Raw genomic sequence first — 19,568 nt, forward strand, 5'->3', positions numbered from 1 at the left:
TCAACAAAGCAAATTGTCAACATTTCCATTGGGAACAGGAGGAGGCCATTTAGCCCCTTGAACCTGTTCCGCCCTTCAATTAGATCATAGATGATCTGTACCTCAAATCCATTTCCCCGCCTTTACTCCCGATCCCTCGATACCCTTACCCAACAAAAATCTATCGATCTCAGACTTGAAAGCTTCAATTGACCCCCAGCATCCACAGCCTTTTGGGGGACAGAGTTCCAGACTTCTGCTGCCCATTGTGTAAAATAGTGCTTCCTGATTTCGAACCTGAGTGGCATGGTTCTAATTTTAAGGTTCTGTCCCCCTCGTTCTTGATTCCCCAGAGGAAATTGATTCTCTCTCTCTATTCTATCGAATCATTTAAACATGTTAAACAGCTCGCTCAGATCGCCCCTCAATCTTCAATACTCGAGGGAATACGAGCCGAGTCTTTGCAGCCTGTCCTCATAATTTAACCTTTTTAGCCCCGGTAACATTCTGGTGAATCTGCTCTGCACCCCCTCCAAGGCCAATCTATCCTTCCTGAGGTGCAGTGTCCAAAACTGAACGCAGTTACTCCAGACGCAGTCTCACCAGAGCTTTATATAACTGGAACATAACTTCCACTACTTTATATTCCAGCCCCCTGAGATAAAGGCTAACATTCCGTTAGCCTTTTAAATTATTTTTGACCCGTCCGTTAGCTTTTACTGATTTATGTAAATGAACCGTTAATTCTCTCTGCTTCTCCACAGTTCCTAGTTTCTTACCATTTGGAAAATACCCTGACCATAGGTCCAAAGTGGATTACCTCACATTGAACTCCATCTGCCATAGTTTTGCCCACTCACTTAATCTATTAATGTCCCTTTGCAACTTTCCAATCTCATTCCACACTACTTACTGTACCACCTAACTTAGTGTCATCAGCAAACTTGGATATACGACTCTCTGTTCCTTCATCTGAGTCATTGATAAATATGATGAGACGCTGAGACCCCAGTTACAGATCCCTGGGGGACACCACTAGTCGCATCCTGCCAATTGGAGTATGTACCCATGATCCCGACTCTCGGCCTCCTATCTCCGAACCAATTCTCTCCCCATGTCAATATATTGCCTCAAGTTCCATGCGCTTTCATTTTTGTCAACAGTCTCTTGTGTGGAACCTTATCAAATGCCTGTCGGAATTCCATATAAATAATATCATAGGAACATAGGAACAGGAGTAAGCCATTCAGCCCCTTCTTCCTGCTCCGCCATTTGATAAGATCATGGCTGATCTGTGATCTAACTCCACATACACGCCTTTGGCCCATATCCCTTAATACCTTTGATTGCCAAAAAGCTACCTATCTCAGATCTAAATTTAGCAATTGAGCTAGTATCAATTGCCGTTTATGGAAGAGAGTTCCAAATTTCTACCACCCTTTGTGTGCAGAAATGTTTTCTAATCTCGCTCCTGAATGGTCCGGCTCTAATTTTTAGACAACACGGTGGCAAGTTCGCCGGCCATCTTGGACAAAATGGCGGCAAGTTCTTCACTGATGTTCGACGGGAACAGAAGGAGGCCATTGAGATCCTCAAGCCTCTGGTATGGGAACTGAAGGCCATTCAGCCTCTGAATGCTGTTACACAGGAAAAGGAGGTGGTCATTCAGCCCCTCAAGCCCGTGACATCGTTACTGGAGGCCGATCATCCCCTCAAGCCTGTTACATAGAATCAGGAGGAGTCCACTCAGCCCTTCGAGCCTATTATACAGGAACTTGAGGCCAATCAACCCCTCAAGCCTGTCAAATATCAAAATGAGGAGGCCATTCAACCCCTCGAGCCTGTTATCTGGGAACTGAAGGCCATTGAGCCCTTCGAGCCTGTTATACAGGAACTAGACGCCAATCAACCCTTCAAGCCTGTCAGATAGCAACAGGAGGAGGCCATTCAACCCCTCGAGCCCTCTACACCAGATCTGGTGGCCAATCAGCCCCTCAAGCCTGTTACATAGGAACAGGGGGAGGCCACTCAGCCCCTTGAGCGCGTTATACTGGAACTGAAGGCCATTCAACACCTCGATCCTATTACACTGGAATAGGACTCGGCCATTAAGCCCCTCGAGCTTGTTGAACTGGAACAGGAGGAGGCCATTCAGCCCTTCGAGACTGTTATACAGGATCTGGACGGCATTCAGCCGTTCGCGCATGTTACATAGGAACAAGAGGAGTCCATTCAGCCCCTCGAGCATGTTACATGGGAACAAGAGAAGTCCATTCAGCCATACGAGCCTGTTACATAGGAACAGGAGTTGACAATTCAGCTCCTCAACCTGTTACGCCATTCAAGTAGATCATGGCTGATCTGTACCTTAACTCCATCTACCCGCCTTGGTTCCAGAATCCTTTATACCCTTGCCTGACAAAAGTCTATCAATCTCCGTTTTGAAAATTCGGATTGACCCCAAGCCTCAACAGACTTTTGTGGGAGAGAGTTCCAGATTTCCACTACCTTTTTATGAAGAAGTGCTTCCTGACATCACCCCTGGACGGCCTAGCTCTAATTTTAAGGTTGTGCCCCTTTGTTCTAGACTGCCCCAACAGAGGAAGTAGTTTCTCTCTATCTACCCTATCAACTCCTTTCATCATCTTAAACACCTCAATTAAATCACGCCTTAATCTTCTATATTCGGGGGAATACAAGCCTAGTCCATTCAACCTGGCCTCATAATTTAACCCTTTTAGCCCCGATATCATTCTGGTGAATCTGCGCTGCAGCCCTTCCAAGGGCAATATATCCTTCCTGAGGTGCAGTGCCCAGAACTGAATGCAGTCTTCCAGGTGGGCTCTAACCAGAGCTCTGTACAGCTGGAACATAACTTCCACCCCTTTATATTCCAGCCCTCTTGAAATAAAGGCCGACATTCCATTAGCCTTTTTAATTATTTTTATAACTGTCCACTAGCTTTTAATGATTTCTGTACTTGGACCCCTAAATCTCTCTGCTCCTCCACAGTTCCGAGCTCCTCACCATTTAGAAAACTCTCTGATCTATCTTTCTTAGATCCGAAGTGGATGACCTCGCATTTTCCCACATTGAACTCCATTTGCCACAGTTTTGCCCACTCACATAATCTCTCAACGTCCTGGGAATGCTTGGTGCTTTTGTTTGGTTGGAGAATGCTATATATCAGATCGTTATTTTTTTTAAAAATAGTATTGATTTGTAATTTGTATGTTTTGAACAAAATCATTATTCCCCAACCAGTATAATGTCCGTGTTTTTCAGATAGTGGTGACAGTTCAGAGATAGTTGCCTTTTTGCCTCCGTTAATGAAATTTCATTTTGCTGATTTAAAATCAGCTGTATTTCTAAGCTTGAAAAAGCAGCTCCTCTGTTAGGTGAGGCTTCACTCCCAATGTCTCAGTGTTTCTGCTTGTCCTGATATCAATGTAACATTTGAAGGGCTCCAGGTAATGAACAGTGAAACCCCTTCAGATTATATCAGCCCACTCGTTCTATCCAGTGCCTGATAGTGCCTGCTCTTCAGAGGGTGACAGATTCACACTACACTGGACCTTGTTTTCGACTTTAACTGACAAAAAAATTGATGAAACACTAAGAGGACAAACAAATAATAGCAGCAAGGCAACAGTTTTAATGTAAAGCTCAACCAGATCCTTACTGGAAAAGAAAATAATAAATAATTCACAAATACTATACGAAACTGTGACCGAACTTTCGAACATCCTGGTTCTGTGTTATCTTTTTCTCACAAACTGTGGAAACTGTCGACTTGATTAACATTCTCAGAGATTCCAAACAGACTCACCGGTTTGAAAAAGACAGGCTGGAAAATGGCTGCAAAACAGTGACTGGGATCCAGTCATTTTAAGCAATGGCCTGTTTAATTCAAAAGAAGCTACCAATCAAAACTGTACGAGACGAAATGACCCCGGAGGTTTGTATCTGAATCAAATGTTTGACTTTGCGAGGTGCAACCTGCCTTTCAGAGGTGAAGGCTGCCTTGAAGAGGTGCTCACCACTGACGAAATATCGGGGGCCCCCCTGCTGGTGAGAAGCCGCTCAACAGCGCAGCTCACAGGAATCAGGAAAATCACCAGGCAGCACCAATCTCACGGACTGTCTGCATCTCAACGGCCGGGTTCAGGTTAATCACTCGGGGGTTAATCGACCCCCGCGCCCGGATTCGGGGGATATCGAATTTAACCCCGTACATTTCTTTATATATATTTTACATAGAATACAGCACGGCACAGAAGCAGGCCATTCGGCCCATCTGGGTAAAGAAGTTCCCCTGAATTTCTTATTTGACAACAACTTCTGGAGTAGAAAATATAATACAATATATAATCAAATATTATATGTATATATATTTAACATCGAATGTACAGTACAGCACAGTACAGTGTCCATTCGGCCCGACTACTCTTTCTGTTTTACCACAGCTACTTCTTTTATATAAAATACAATACAAGATATCTTTATATAAATATTACATAGAATTCAGCACGTCACAGAAACAGGCCATTCGGCCCATCTAGGTAATTAAATATCCCACAGTGTTCCCACAGTGACCAAGTGATCCCACAGTGCACCCAGTGATAGTGCCCCATTGATCCACAGTGTCCCAGTGATCTAAAGTGCACCCAGTGATCCCAAAATACCCCATTGATCCACAGTGTCCCAGTGATCCCAAAATACCCCAGTGAACCTGCAGTGTCCCAGTGATCCCACAACAACCTGTGACCCCACAGTGCTCGCAATGATCCCACAGTGACCCAGACAAATCTCACGTGAGTCTCATTGGGTGCAGCCTGTGGTGAAGGCCTCGGTCAGTGCCCTGTGGAGAGAAAGCCTGTAGTTTGTGGTCAACTTACAGTTTGTGGCTTTATCCAATCAGCGAAAGATTTCAAACAAATTCATGACATTTAAAAGAGCCAAAGCAAAACGTTTTTTTAAAAACCTAACACACAGCATGATCCCTCACTCAGTTACAGGGACCATCTCTCAGCAGCATTCAATTACACAGAAACAAAGCCCAGTTTATAAAGGAGAAGAATCCAAGTAGTAAAAGATTGAGAGACAATCTTTATCGACAACAATTTGTATTTATATCTTACAGCAACTACTACAACATCAATTTGCATTATTACATACATATGTATTTGCATAATACAACTACTGTTACAAAGCCTCCATAAAGGATGTGGGGAAAGATCAAAGGGGGAAATTGGACGAATTGGACAACCGTTTCAAAGAGCTGGCACAGGCACAGTGGGGCGAAAGGCCTCCGCTTGTGCCATAGTTACCATGAAACCTTAAATCTATGAACAACAACTTCAATGCCATGAACCTGAAACAAAATGGACACCAGTAAGGCAGTCATCTTACTGAGGGGCAAGCTGGACATCATACTGAGGGGCAAGCTGGACATCTTACTGAGGGGCAAGCTGGACATCATACTGAGGGGCAAGGCTGCAATTTAACTGAGGGGCAAGGCGGCCAACTTACTGGGGGACAAGATGGTCATATTGAACAAATTGTCCGCCATGAAGCTTAAACAAAATGGCCGCCTTGATCCTCAAACCCAATGGCCGCCAATAAGGCAGCCATCTTACTGAGGGGCAAGATGAAGCTTGTTATGGTGTGAGATCCGGAGAGGGTTCATTTGCTGCTCCTGTTAAATCACTGTTGAACTATCGTTAAAGATACAAACGGAGTCAGAATGGCACTAGCTGGTGTTTAACACAAAGACAGCGGAGCAGTGAGGGAATTAAACACCAAAATGTGAACTTCTGCAAAAAAATGGATTAACATTTGGTTATTTGGACGTAATGCTTCTGGTGACAGAGAGACCAGACATTCAGAGGAAAAGTCAAATAAGCCATTTTGTGTAGTGTCTGTAAGTCTAGCTTCTATTAAATAAATCAGAGTAAAATTGGACTCAATCTGAATGTAGTTCTGATCTAGGATTTGGTTAATTTCTCCATTATTCATATTTTTCTTTAAACTGAAACAATAACAGTATTTGTAACAGTAACAGAACAGGAGAGTGCTGCGGGACCCTGTCCAGTTTAGTAAGACAGCAGAAGGAGTAAGAGTACATTGTGATTTATTACAGAATCCCAGCAGCTCACTGGGAATGTTACACATGGTACAGATGGAGGAATAAAAAGGTGAAAAGTGGTTTTACACTTTAATTTTGGGCAGTGCCTTTTCATCTCCAAAAGGTTAAAATTTATGTTTAAATAATGGGCTGTTTCTCCTAAAGAATCTTTAGGCACAAACCATGGCTTTATGAACAAAACAATCATTTATTATTCATAATACACTGGAAAAATTTACATTAGAATTTAATCAACATCTTGGGATTATACCCGATTTAGAATTGCTTTTACACCAATAAAACAACACATTCTGAATTCCCAAAATGCATAACCGTTTGGAAATCCAATGTCTATCTTCGACTGAGCTGATAACGAAAGTTATATCCTCATGGTTGACTCAAGCTTGCCTGGAAGATTCCAGGCGTTTTGATGGATACCGTTGTAGTGTATCCTGTCTTTCTCTTTTATCCAGGTCATCTGCTTCACAGGCAATCTGTAAACCTGCATCGAGGCATCAAGCTGGGAGACAGCGAGCAGTCATGAAGATTCCAGGTGAGGTGGTGCTGCCAGGAAGCGAAAGGTGAGTTTGGAGCAGCAGTGGTGGATCTGCGTCTCTCCCCACTCAACTTCTGCCCAGCTTCTTTGTAACATAGAACCACACCTCTGGGACGTTAGCTTATCAAAAATAGGTTCCTACAAATACAACCCATGATTGATTGACACTTCACTTGTTTTCTCTCAGTGTCCACAACGTAGCAAAGTCAAGCCGGCAGGAGTTCAAACCATCTCCAGCCCTCCTGCAATCGTTCCTATTGCTATGGGGATCTATCCTCTGCTGTGTGATCTTTCACAACGTGTCAGTAACAATCCTACTAACAGCACTTCCTCCTTTTAATCGTCCTTTTCCTTCACATATGCTGAAGCCGATTTAGTCTCAGGCTTTCGTTTATCAGATGATTTTTTACTGCACAGAGCAGCTGGGAAACTCCGGCAGTAAGTAATGGTCAGGGTCAGGTACACAAGGCTGAGTGACTTTAGTGTGCAGCCTCCTGGCATCACCTCTATCTTTGTTTCTCTCTGTGGATCTACTTTTCCCTTTTCCTTCTTTCTATCTGTCTCTTCCTCCTTCCCTTTCCATCTGTCTTTATTTCATTCTGTTTGCTTCTCACTCTCTCCAGCTCTAATTCTGTCTCCTTCTTTCTCTCTGTTTCGATTTGACTTCTCGAACTCTTCTTTGCATCTGTTTCTGTATTTCATTCCATCTTTCTCAGCCTCTGTTTTAATATTTGTATTTCTCCTCCTCTCTCCACTTTTCTATTTTCTTCCTCTTTTTCTCTTTCTCTTTGTCGTTTTATGTCTGACACTCTCCTGCACTGACTCTGACTCTCCCTCAGTGTCAAGTTATTTTGAATTGATTTCTTCTGTCTATTTACTTCTCCTCTCCTATCACTTTGTAATTATTTAGCAGTGCCTCTCTCGCTCATTTTATACATATATATATATATATATATATATATATATGCTTTCTTTCTCTCTTTATCTGTCTCTCTTGTCTTAATAACTTACTGTTTATTTCTCTCCGTCTCTGAGTAACTCTGTCTCTGCCCCTCTTTATTTCTGGTACATAATTGGTACATATATTTTGTCCTTATGTTCTCTCTCTGGCTGTCCTTCTCTCTGGCTCTCCTCTCTCTCCCTCTGCCTCTCTATCTATTTCTTTCTCTCCCTCTCTCTGCCCTCTCTGTCTCTCACTCTCTCTGTGTCTCTCTCTCGCTGCCTCTCTCTTTGTCTTTCTCCTGGTCTCTCTCTCTGTCTCTCCCTCGGTCTCTCTATGTGCCACTCTCCCTCTCTCTCTCTCTCTCTCTCTCTCTCTATCTCTCTCTCTCTTTCCCACGCTTCCCTCTCTCTATATCTCCCTCTATGTCTCTCTGCTTCTCCTTCTTTCTCCCCCTCTCTCTCTCCCACTCTCTCTCCCTCTCTCGCCTTTCCCCTCTCTCTTCCCCTTTGTCTCTCTTTCTCTGTCTCTCACTCCCTGTCTCTCCCCAACTCTCTTTGTCTCTGTCTCTCCCTCTCTCATTCTCCCTCTCTCTGTCTCTGTCTCTCTCTAATTGCCTCTCCCTTTCTCTCCCTCTTTCGAGAACCCTCACTCCCTCTTTCTCACTCTCTGTCTCTCGTTCTCCCCCTCCCCTCTCTCTCTCTCTGTCCCTCTCTCTGTCTCCCCTCTCTCTCTCCCTTCCTCTCTCACTCTCTCTCACCATTTATCTGAAGTACACACATCCTGATCAGATCCACAGAAGTGACTTTGATTTCCAGCTTTGCCCATTTTGCCTTGCGGTCAGTTAATTAAAGTCCAGCTGCGCTCTTTAGTGCTGTCATTTTGAACAACAATTCAAGGATCATCTGCAAAGCAAATGCTGCCTCAATGGGTCAGATTATCAATAAAATATAATCTCAGAATTAGATTTAAGATCATTTCATATTTCTGTGCTGCTAATATAAAATGTACTTTCCATCCCCCGGGAAATGTAGGGGATGGAGTATGAAATGGGATTTAGTTCTAGTGCTTGAAACCCTTCAGCTCTTTCTATGATTTCACTAATTTAACAATTAGATTGAGTGGGTATTTCACCGCGTTCTTCAGCTCCTCTCTGAATTTTGTCTGGGTCAGGACATAAATACACGTGTTTGTGCAGGAACTGAGAAGCTGCAGCATCTTCGCTGTGTTTTGTGTGATATAATTAGGGTCAGAATCGGAATAATAATACCGAATGTCTGCAATTCGCAGATAAATGGAAAAGACAACCTTTGTCAGCCACAACAGTATAAAACTGCCCGAGATACTGAAGAGTAAAGTGATGGATTTCTTTCGGTTTTCCATCTCTGGATCACTCTGATTCTCTCCATTGCTGCGGCCCCGGAGTCCCCTGCGGACTCGACTGGACATTAAAATACGCCTGACAGTCAGAACATTGAGCAGAAAAATCAGACAGAACGGGACACAAGGGGTTAAAATGAGGTGAAACATCTCAAATACGGTCCATGCGGGGGAAGCACGGAAGCTCAGTTTAATATCACAAAACCAGGGAACATTATCAATTATATATACAGGTTCATATATAAAGTACGTGGGGACACTCTCGAAACAGCCCAGCACACTCAGTGTTCCCAGAACCACAGCCGCCGTTCTCTCGGTGCAATATTTAGTTTTCAGCCTCACACAACAAATGGCCACAAATCGATCAAAGGTGAAAGCGACTGTGATCCAAACAGAAACCACCGTGGCTGCAGTACTCAAGGAGGCAATAAAACTGCACATGGGAGTAATGAACAGGAATGACACTGGGAAATACATCAAATTAATCACCCTCAATATCGGATCAGCGATAATGACCATGAGATCGGCCACTGCCATTCCCACCAGGTAGACACTGATACATTTGGAGAGACCGCACTTTCCTCGGGACAGGATCACAATCGCCACCAAGTTAACTGCAAGAGAGAGAAAAGGAATCAGAGAAATTACTGATCAGACCTGGAGACAAAGCCGCAGTTTGAGAGGATGTGGGGTGAAATTTCCAGCTTTGTTGCTGCATCGAAGGGTGGAAAGTGATTGATTGACCTGGGCAGCACTTTCGGGCAGAGAGATGTTTTTGAACACAATGATCAATAATGAATTGGGAGATGGATACAGAGAGTGAATAAAGTGAGCACCGGATCCACTGGAAGGGCTGAGTGAGGGTGCAGTGCCGGTGGGGAAGCGAGAAGGGGTTTTACACACCGGGAATCCAGCGGATTAAAGCCGGATTTGGGCTTCAGACTGACGGGACAAAGGGGGAAGTGTGGGGACTGTGAGGGGACAGGGGGAGGTACAGCTCGTTTATTTTTCTGGGTTAAGAGAGCCGACAGTGGCTGCCACTAAACGGGAAAGGCAGCTGGAGACCGAGCGAGTGAGTGAGATTGGGAGGGAGACAAGGAAAAGGACATGTAGGAGCTGGAGAGGAGTCAGGAGCAGATGGTTTGGGAAAGTGGACAAACTGAAGCAACGGATGAGGAGACAGAGGATTCAATGCAGTGAGAGGAGATCCTGGGATGAGCAGAGAGAGACTGCAGCAGAGTGTGAGAGGAAATCTAATCTATCGGTCCCACTAACACAATCCAACTAATACATTCAACTGTTCAGTTCCGTGGTTATTGATATCAGGCAACCTGTGTCGTTACAAAATGTGTACAATAAATTTACTTTGTAATTTACTTGAAATTAAATTTAAAAGTATTCATTAAATCAACCTCGTTGTTTATTGAATTCATCTAACTTTAACGTACTGTATCCGAACAATTCATTACGATCAAGACATTTCTGATTATATTTTTTTCAGCAAATTGTAATTATATTTAGTGTAAAGTTGGAAAACAAGGAACATTCACAAAAACAGACTGAGGACCTGACAGGGAGATAAACATGAGGAGCGAGTCCCACAATAAAAACTCATCCAATCTGACCACTTCATAATAACACATTCACGTCATTTTTTTCTAAGTTTAATTGTACTGGAAGTTTCAGCAGCTCATTCTGATGAATTATTCACACCACAGCCATTTCGCTTTCCCTCTCAGTCGCCCTCTCTATCACTCACTCCACTCTCTTTCTCAAGTCCATTTTCATATCCGATTAAATCCTATCATCCTGTGCCTGCATTCTGTTCACCAGCCCCGTGTTCCACCGATCCTATTGTCAGTATTAGTTTGTTAAATAGTGAAGCCTCTGTGGAATAGTTTAATGTTTCTACAGATCATCCAATTCTCCACCTGTTCACCTACACTGTTCACTTCATCTACAAATCGTAGAATAAACAGAATCTAATCCCTCTCCGAGGGAGATCTCACAATAATTGAGATTCCTTCTCCAGTAATTATAGGATATAGGGATAGATGGCGGGATTGTTCAATTTACAAAACGCCAACATCATACTTATAACCTACAGGTACATAGAAGGGCTTCTGATTCCAACAGGGACAGTGCAAATTGAGACCACAAAACATCAAAACATTTCATTTTACAGTGAAGCCCAGTGACACTCAGTGAATTCATCCACAGTGAAGCAGAGAAGGAGATGTGAAAGAGTCAGCAGCAAACCCAGTTCAGTAACCAGACATCTGAAGCGGCGTCATAACAGTGATCACCAATAAATACATTGAAATCCCAGTTAAACTGAAGCATATTATTGGGGAGGGAGGACATTGCACTGTCTCCTTGTAACACTGAGACCTTGAGCTGTCTCATTATCAATCACTGAAAACACATTGATGAAAACATATTCCAGGACAGCTTAGTTCCACAACAAGAAACTGTTATCAGCTCCTGATGGTCTGATACCAACTCTTAGCCCAATACATTCAGCACAGAGAATAATGCAGTAACAATGCCAGTGTTGGATCGACAAATTCATGACAGATATAATGCAGCGCCTCAATACCGAAAGAGCAGAGACTTAACACATTCCATCATTCAACCAATAGAACAGAACAAGTGACTGTGTAAAATATGTAGGGAAAAAAAACAATTTTCCAAGTGCAGCAGCAGAGTTAACACCGATTTACACCATTAACAGCTGAGATAACGGCTTACCCGGAACTCCAATGGATGCAAGAACAGGATAATGAATACGTTGTATCTGATAGATTACTGGATATTCCATTTCTGTGAGAAGCACTCACTTCTGTTGGCCTGGAAACCACCGCTCCGGCAGGCACTCTGAGCTGATCCATTCCAACAAGCCCTGATTTATACAGGGGAGAAGTCTCCACTGACACGGTTATACTTCTGATCATAGCTATCAGTTACAGTCAGTTTAACAAACACATTATATCTGCAGCTTTGATTCCGATGTAAATAATGTGGTGAATAAAACACAAACATCTCAAAGTCCACGATATTACTTAATCAGACCTCTCTCAGGAATGAAGTTTAAATCTGTTCTCATACAGGACTGATCCAACAATAATAAACGGCTTCATTTACAGTTTTTATATAACTATATTGACCATGTTCACTCCTGGTGTTTCATTTATAATTTAGACAGATGTCTCTGCAATGTAGACTGAATCCAGGGACACAAGCAGACCCGTTTCACTCTGTTCCTGCAGTTTCCCAGTTAAAATATGAATTGTGAGTCTCTGATACGAGAACAGTTAAAGGGCAGGTTGAGGATTGCAGCCAAGAAATGACAGTGGGTGATATTAGGGGACGGACTCCTTGGACAAAATGGAGCACAGCGCGGCCAACCTTTTGGAAAAAAGGCGTCTGCGCCACCGCCATCTTGGTCAGATGGCTGCAAGTGTCCAACAGAGTGTCCCCAGTGATCCCGCAGTGAAACCAGAATGATGCCAGGGTGCAGCCAGGGTTCCCAGGTTGCACCCAGTCATGCCAGGGTGATGTCAGAGTGGCGGTCTTTATCATCAGACCACCACCACCAACAACAACAACTTGAATTTATCATATATATATATATTACCTATATATTTATGATGTATTTATATATTTTGAAGTGCATTTGCACAGGGGCAGCACGGCTGCAGGTACGGCAGCCGGCTTGGACAAAATGGAGGCCAGCGGGGAGTCCGTCCCGGACAAAACGGGGGCGAGCGCGACCACCATTTTGGAAAGAAAGGCCGCTGGCGCGGCTTCCATGCCAAAATGGAAGTCAGCTTGGCCACCACCTTGGACAAAATGGAAGTCAGCTTGGCCACCACCTTGGACAAAATGGAGGACAGCTTGGCCACCACCTTGGACAAAATGGAAGTCAGCTTGGCCACCACTTTGGACAAAATGGAAGTCAGCTTGGCCACCACCTTGGACAAAATGGAAGTCAGCTTGGCCACCACCTTGGACAAAATGGAGGACAGCTTGGCCACCACCTTGGACAAAATGGAAGTCAGCTTGGCCACCACTTTGGACAAAATGGAAGTCAGCTTGGCCACCACCTTGGACAAAATGGAAGTCAGCTTGGCCACCACCTTGGACAAAATGGAGCACAGCTTGGCCACAACCTTGGAGAAAATGGAGGACAGCGCGGCCACAACCTTGGAGAAAATGGAGGAAAGCGCGGCCAACCTTTTGGAAAAAAAGCGGCTGTGCCGCCGCCATCTTGGTCAGATGGCGGCAAGTAGCCAACAGAGTGTCCCCGGTGATCCCGCAGTGAACCCAGAATGATGCCAACAAGCCCTGATATATACAGGGGATAAGTCTCCACTGACACGGTTATACTCCTCACCATTGCTATTGGTTACAGTGCCTTGAACAAATACATTACATCAGCAGCTTTGACTCCGATGTAAATAATGTGGTGAATAAACAGATCTCAATGTCCAGGTTATTATCTTAATCAAACCTCTCTCAGGAATAAAATTTAAATCTGTTCTCATACAGGACTGATCCAATAATAATGAGCTGGTCCATTTACAGTTTTTGTATAATTTTATTGACCAAGTTCACTCCTGGTGATTCATTTATAAATGTTACCGATTCTCCGCAGTGTAGACTGAATCCAGGGACACAAGCAGACCCGTTTCACTCTGTTCCTGCAGTTTCCCAGTTAAAATATGAATTGTGAGTCTCTGACACGAGGACAGTTAAAGGGCAGGTTGAGGATTGCAGCCGAGAAATGACTGTGGGTGATATTAGGGGACGGACACTGAACGTCTCCCATTGACATTCCTCTCTCCGCTATTTTACTGCAGATGTTTATCCGTTTATTTTACATTGGTTAACGGCTCCAGTAAAATTGGTCCCGTGTACCACCGAGCTGAGCTCATGGCCCAGTTTGACCTCCACCACAAAGACCCCGTGATTCCCTCACCCGCCTCCATTCCTTCCTCAGCCCATTGCCATTGAAACCCTCATCAATGCCTCTGTCCCCTCCAGACTCCATTCCTCCAATGCACTCCTGACCGGCCACCGAACCTCCACCTTCCATAAACGTGAACTTGTCCAAAACTCTGTAGTCCGTGTCCAAACAGCACCAGGTCGTGCTCGGCCTCACTGACCCTCACTGGCTCCCAGTTCCATATCCCTTAAATTTGAAATCCTCATCCTTGGATTTAAAACCCTCCATGGACCACCCCTCCCCGTCTCCATACCTACAGACAACTCACCCGTCGCCTTTTCATTCATCAGACACTGGCCTCTTTTGGCGGGATTTCCCTCACTTGGTTCCACTCACCTCTGTCTGTGGCATTTGCTGCCACAGGAAGCTGTGGAAGCTACATCATTAAATAAATTTAAAACAGAAATAGACAGTTTCCTAGAAGTAAAGGGAATTAGGGGTTACGGGGAGCGGGCAGGAAATTGGACATGAATTTAGATTTGAGGTGAGGATCAGATCAGCCATGATCTTATTGCATGGCGGAGCAGGCTCGAGGGGCCGATTGGCCTACTCCTGCTCCTATTTCTTATGTTCTGATGTTCTTATTTGATCATAGCCAGGAGAAGCTTCTCTTCCCACCCTATCACCGTTATCTCTGGTGTTTCTAAAGGTTCAATCCTTGGCTCCCTCCTCTTCCTCATCTGCATGCTGCCCTTTGGTGACACAGTCCACAGACATGGACCAGCTTTCAGATGGAGCTGACACAACCACCGCCTCTCTTGACCCTTCCAATGTCTTTGTGTTGTCAGACACACATTCTGTTTTAAATGAGCCACCAGTTCCTCCAATTAAAAATTGGGGAGTCATGACCTTTGGCCCCAAAATCTCCACATCCTTGCCAGGGATTCCATCCCCATCCCTGGCTTTTTGATTGGTGATTTACTCACCAATCACCAAAGCCCTTACTGACCTGCTTTGGATTCCAGTCTCCTGAGCCTGTAATTTATTTTTATTCTTTCTTACACTGAATTGAATCAGAGTCTCAAACCTCCCTATCTCTGCAAACTCCCCAGTCCGACAGCCGCTCCCAAACACTCCACTCCTCCACCTCTGGCCACTTGTGCATCCGCAGTCCATTTGTCCTATTTTTAACAGCCGTGCCTTCAGCCATGGCCACGTTCCTGAATGCCCTCCCGAAGCCCCTCCATCTTCCTCTCCTCCTTTCAAGTGTCAGACGTGGATCATTGGTAGCAGTCTCATCTGTGAGTTAGAAAGCTGTGCATTGAAGTCCAATTCCAGTGACTTGAACACATAATCCAGGCTGACACTGCAGTGCAGTACTGAGGGGCCACCAGTACAGTTTAGTAGTGAGGTAGCGGTGCACTGTCGGAAAGTCACGACTGAGGGAGTGTAATACTGTCAGAGGCTCAGTACTGAAGGAGTGCTGCATTGTCGGGCGGTCAGTACCGAGGGAATGTTGCAATGTCGGATGGTCAGTACTGAGGGAGTGCTGCATTGTCGGAGGGTCAGTACTGTGGGAGTTTTGAACTGTGGGAGAGTCGTTACTGAGGGAGTGTTACACTGTCGGAGAGTCAGTACTGAGGGAGTGTTACACTGTCGGAGGGTCAGTACTGAGGGAGTGCTGCACTGTCGGAGAGTCAGTACTAAGGAAGTGCTGCACTGTCGGAGGGTCAGTACTGAGGAAGTGTTGCACTGTTGGATAGTAAGTACTAAGGAAGTGCTGCACTGTCGGAGAGTCAGTACTGAGGGACTGGTACTCTGTTGGATGGTCAGTGCTGCGGGAGCTCAGTACTGTTGAGGATCAGTACTGAGGGAGTGCTACACTGTCGGAGGGTTAGTACTGAGGGAGTGCTGCACTGTCGGAGGGTTAGTACTGAAGGAGTGCTACACTGTCGGAGGCTCAGTATTGAGGGAGTTTTGCACTGTTGGAGAGTCAGTACTGAGGAAGTGTTGCACTGTCGGGTGGTCAGTACTGAGGGAGTGGCACTCTGTTGGATGGTCAGTGCTGCGGGAGCTCGGTACTGTTGGAGGGGCAGTACTGTGGGAGCGCTGTACTGTCGGAGGTGCCAACAGAAGGATACGTTAAATCGAGGGCCCATCTACCCTCTCAGATAGATGTAAATAGATCCCACAGCAATATTCGAAAAAGTGCAGCGGACTTCTTTCCGGTGTCCTGGCAAATATTTATCCCTCAACCAACATTACTAAAGCTGATTTTCTGGTCATTTATCTCATTGCAGTGTGTGGGATCTTGCTGTGTGCCAATTGGCTGTCACGTTTCCTACATTACCACAGTGATTACACTTCACAATCTACTTCATTGCCTGTTTTGGGCGTCCTGAGGCCTTGAATAGCGCATTATAAAGGCATGTTCTTTCCTTCTTTCAGACCTTTCATGAAACCTATTTCTTGCTTCAAGCTTTTGTCATCTCTCCTAATATCTCCTTCTTTAGCTGGGGGTCCATTTTTGTCCTTCAGACATCGAAATTCTACTCTTGAAAACCAATCTTAACCCCTCCGACTCTCCATTTACTTCTCCTCCTTTTACACCCTCCTTAAAACCACTCTTTGACCAAGGTTTTCACCAGTCCTCCTGATATATTGTTACTCCTTTTACTTCTCCCTGAATCCCCTTGGAAATGTTTATTAAATAAAGGGCGGACTGTGAATTATTTTTTATTTTTGTATTCGTTCGTGGGATGTGGGCGTCGCTGGAAAGGCCAGCATTTATTGCCCATCCCTAATTGCCCTTGAGAAAGTTGTGGTGAGCCGCGTTCTTGAACCTCAGCAGTCCGTGTGGTGAAAGTTCTCACTCCCACAGTGCTGTTAGGAAGGGAGTTTCAGGATTTTGACCCAGCGACGATGAAGGGACGGCGATATATTTCCAAGTCGGGATGGTGTGTGACTTGGAGGGGAACGTGCAGGTGGTGTTGTTCCCATGTGCCAACTGCCCTTGTCCTTCCAGATGGACGAGGTCGCGGGTTTAAGAGATGCTGTCGAAAAAGCCTTGGCGTGTTGCTGCAGTGCATCCTGTGGATGGTGCACACTGCAGCCACGGTGCGCCGGTGGTGAATGGAGTGAATGTTTGGGGTGGTGGATGGGGTACCAATCAAGCGGGCTGCTTTGTCCTGGATGGTGTCGAGCTTCCTGAGTGTTGTTGGACCTGCACTCATCCAGGCAAGTGGAGAGTATTCCATCACACTCCTGACTTGTGCTTTGTAGATGATGGAAAGGCTTTGAGGAGTCAGGACGTGAGATACTCGCCGCAGATTACCCAGCCTCTGACCTGCTCTCGTAGCCACAGTATTTAGGTGGCTGGTCCTCTTAAGTTCCTGGTCAATGGTAACCCCCAGGATGTTGATGGTGGGGGATTCGGCGATGGTAATGCCGTCGAATGTTAAGGGGAGGTGGTTAGACTCTCTCTTGTTCGAGATGGTCATTGTCCGGCAGTTGTCTGACGCAAATGTTACTTGCCACTTATGAGCCCAAGCCTGGATGTTGTCCAGTTCTTGCTGCATGCAGGCATGGACCGCTTCACGATCTGAGGGGTTGCAAATGGACACTACGCAATCATCAGCTAGCATCCCCATTTCTGAACTTACGATGGAGGGAATGTCATTGATGAACCAGCTGAAGATGGTTGGGCCTTGGACATTGCCCTGAGGAACTCCTGCTGCAATGTCCTGGGGCTGAGATGATTGGCCTCCAACAACCACTACCATCTTCCCTTGTGCTAGGTATGACTCCAGCCACTGGAGAGTTTACCCCCTGATTCCCATTGACTTCAATTTTTCCATTGCTCCTTGGTGTCACACTCGGTCAAATGCTGCCTTGATGTCAAGGGCAATCACTCTCACCTCACCTCTCGAATTCAGCTCTTTTGTTTGGACCAAGGCTGTAATGAGGTCTGGAGCCGAGTGGTCCTGACAGAACCCAAACTGAGCATCGGTAAGCAGGTTATTGGTGAGTAAGTGCCGCTTTATAGCACTGTCGACGACGCCTTCCATCACTTTGCTGATGATTGAGAGTAGACTGAAGGGGCGGTAATTGGCCGGATAGGATTTGTCCTGCTTTTTGTGGATAGGACATATGAAGGCAATTTTCCACATTGTGGGATAGATGCCAGTGTTGTCGCTGTATTGGAACAGCTTGGCTAGAGGCACAGCTAGTTCTGGAGCACAAGCCTTCAGCACTACAGTCGGGATGTTGTCCGGGCCCATAGCCTTTGCTGTATCCAGTGCACTCAGCCGTTTCTTGATATCACGTGGAGTGAATCGAATTGTCTTAAGACTGGCTTCCGTGATGGTGGGGATTTTGGGAGGAGGCTGTGATGGATCATCCACTCGGCACTTCTGGCTGAAGATGGTTGCAAACGCTTCAGCCTTGTCTTTTGGACTTACGTGCTGGACTCCGCCATCATTGATAATGGGGATGTTTGCAGCGCCTCCTCCATCCCGTTAGTTGTTTAATTGTCCACCATCATTCACGACTGGATGTGGCAGAACTGCAGAGCCTTGATCTGATACTATGGTTGTGGAATCGCTTCGCTCTGTCTATATCATGTTGCTTCCGCTGTTTAGCATGCATGTAGTCCTGAGTTGTTGGTTCACCAGGTTGGCACCTCATTTTTAAGGACTCTTGGTGCTGCTCCTGGCATGCTCTTCGCCACTCCTTATTGAAGCAGGGTTGATCCCCTGGTTTGTTGGTAATGGTAGAGTGAGGAATATGCTGGGCCATGAGTTTACAAATTGTGCTGGAATACAATTCTGCTGCTGCTGATGGCCCACAGTGCCTCCTGGACGCCCAGTTTTGAGCTGCTGGATCTGTTCTGAATCGATCCCATTTAGTACGGTGGTAGTGCCACGCGACACGTTGGATGGTGTCCTCAGTGCGAAGATGGGACTTTATCTCCACGAGGACTGTGTGGTGGTCACTCTTACCAACACTGTCCTGGACAGATGCATTTGTGACAGATAGATTGGTGAGGACGAGGTCAAGTCAGTTTTTCCCTCGTGTTGGTTCGCTCACCACCTGCTGCTGGCCCAGTCTCGCAGCTATCTCCTTCAGGACTAGGCCAGTGGTGGTGCTACCGAGCCACTCTTTGGTGATGGACATTGAAGTCCCCTACCCAGAGTACATTTTTTGCCCTTGCTACCCTCAGAGCTTCCTCCAAGTGTTGCTCAACATGGGGGAGGATGGTAAGCGGTAATCAGCAGGTGATTCCCTTGCACCATGTTTGACCTGATGCCGTGAGTTTTCATGGGGTCCAGAGTCAATGTTGAGGACTCCCAGTGACACTTCCTCCTGACTGTATATCACTGTACCACCACCTCTGGTGTGTCAGGACAAACCCAGGGATGGTGATGGAAGAGTCTGTGACGTTGGCTGAAAGATATGATTCTGGCTATATCAGGATGTTGCCTGACTAGTCTGTGGGACAGCTCTACCAATTTCGGCACAAGTCCCCAGATGCTGGTGAGGAGGAGTTTGCAGGGACGACTGGGCTTGGTTTGCCGTTGTCTTGTCCTTTGCCGGGTGGTCCGTCCGGTTTTATTCTTATTATGACTTTTCGTAGCGA

The 19,568-nt window shown here is 45.6% G+C and overlaps 1 pseudogene; it reads right to left on the bottom strand.

Annotated features, from left to right (window-relative positions):
- Positions 1-19,568, bottom strand: part of LOC137314528 (zinc finger protein 585A-like) — a 915,457-nt pseudogene that overhangs the window by 185,136 nt on the left and 710,753 nt on the right.

The sequence above is a fragment of the Heptranchias perlo genome, unplaced genomic scaffold, assembly GCF_035084215.1.
Source record: "Heptranchias perlo isolate sHepPer1 unplaced genomic scaffold, sHepPer1.hap1 HAP1_SCAFFOLD_52, whole genome shotgun sequence".
In the NCBI taxonomy this organism is placed as follows: Eukaryota; Metazoa; Chordata; class Chondrichthyes; order Hexanchiformes; family Hexanchidae; genus Heptranchias; species Heptranchias perlo.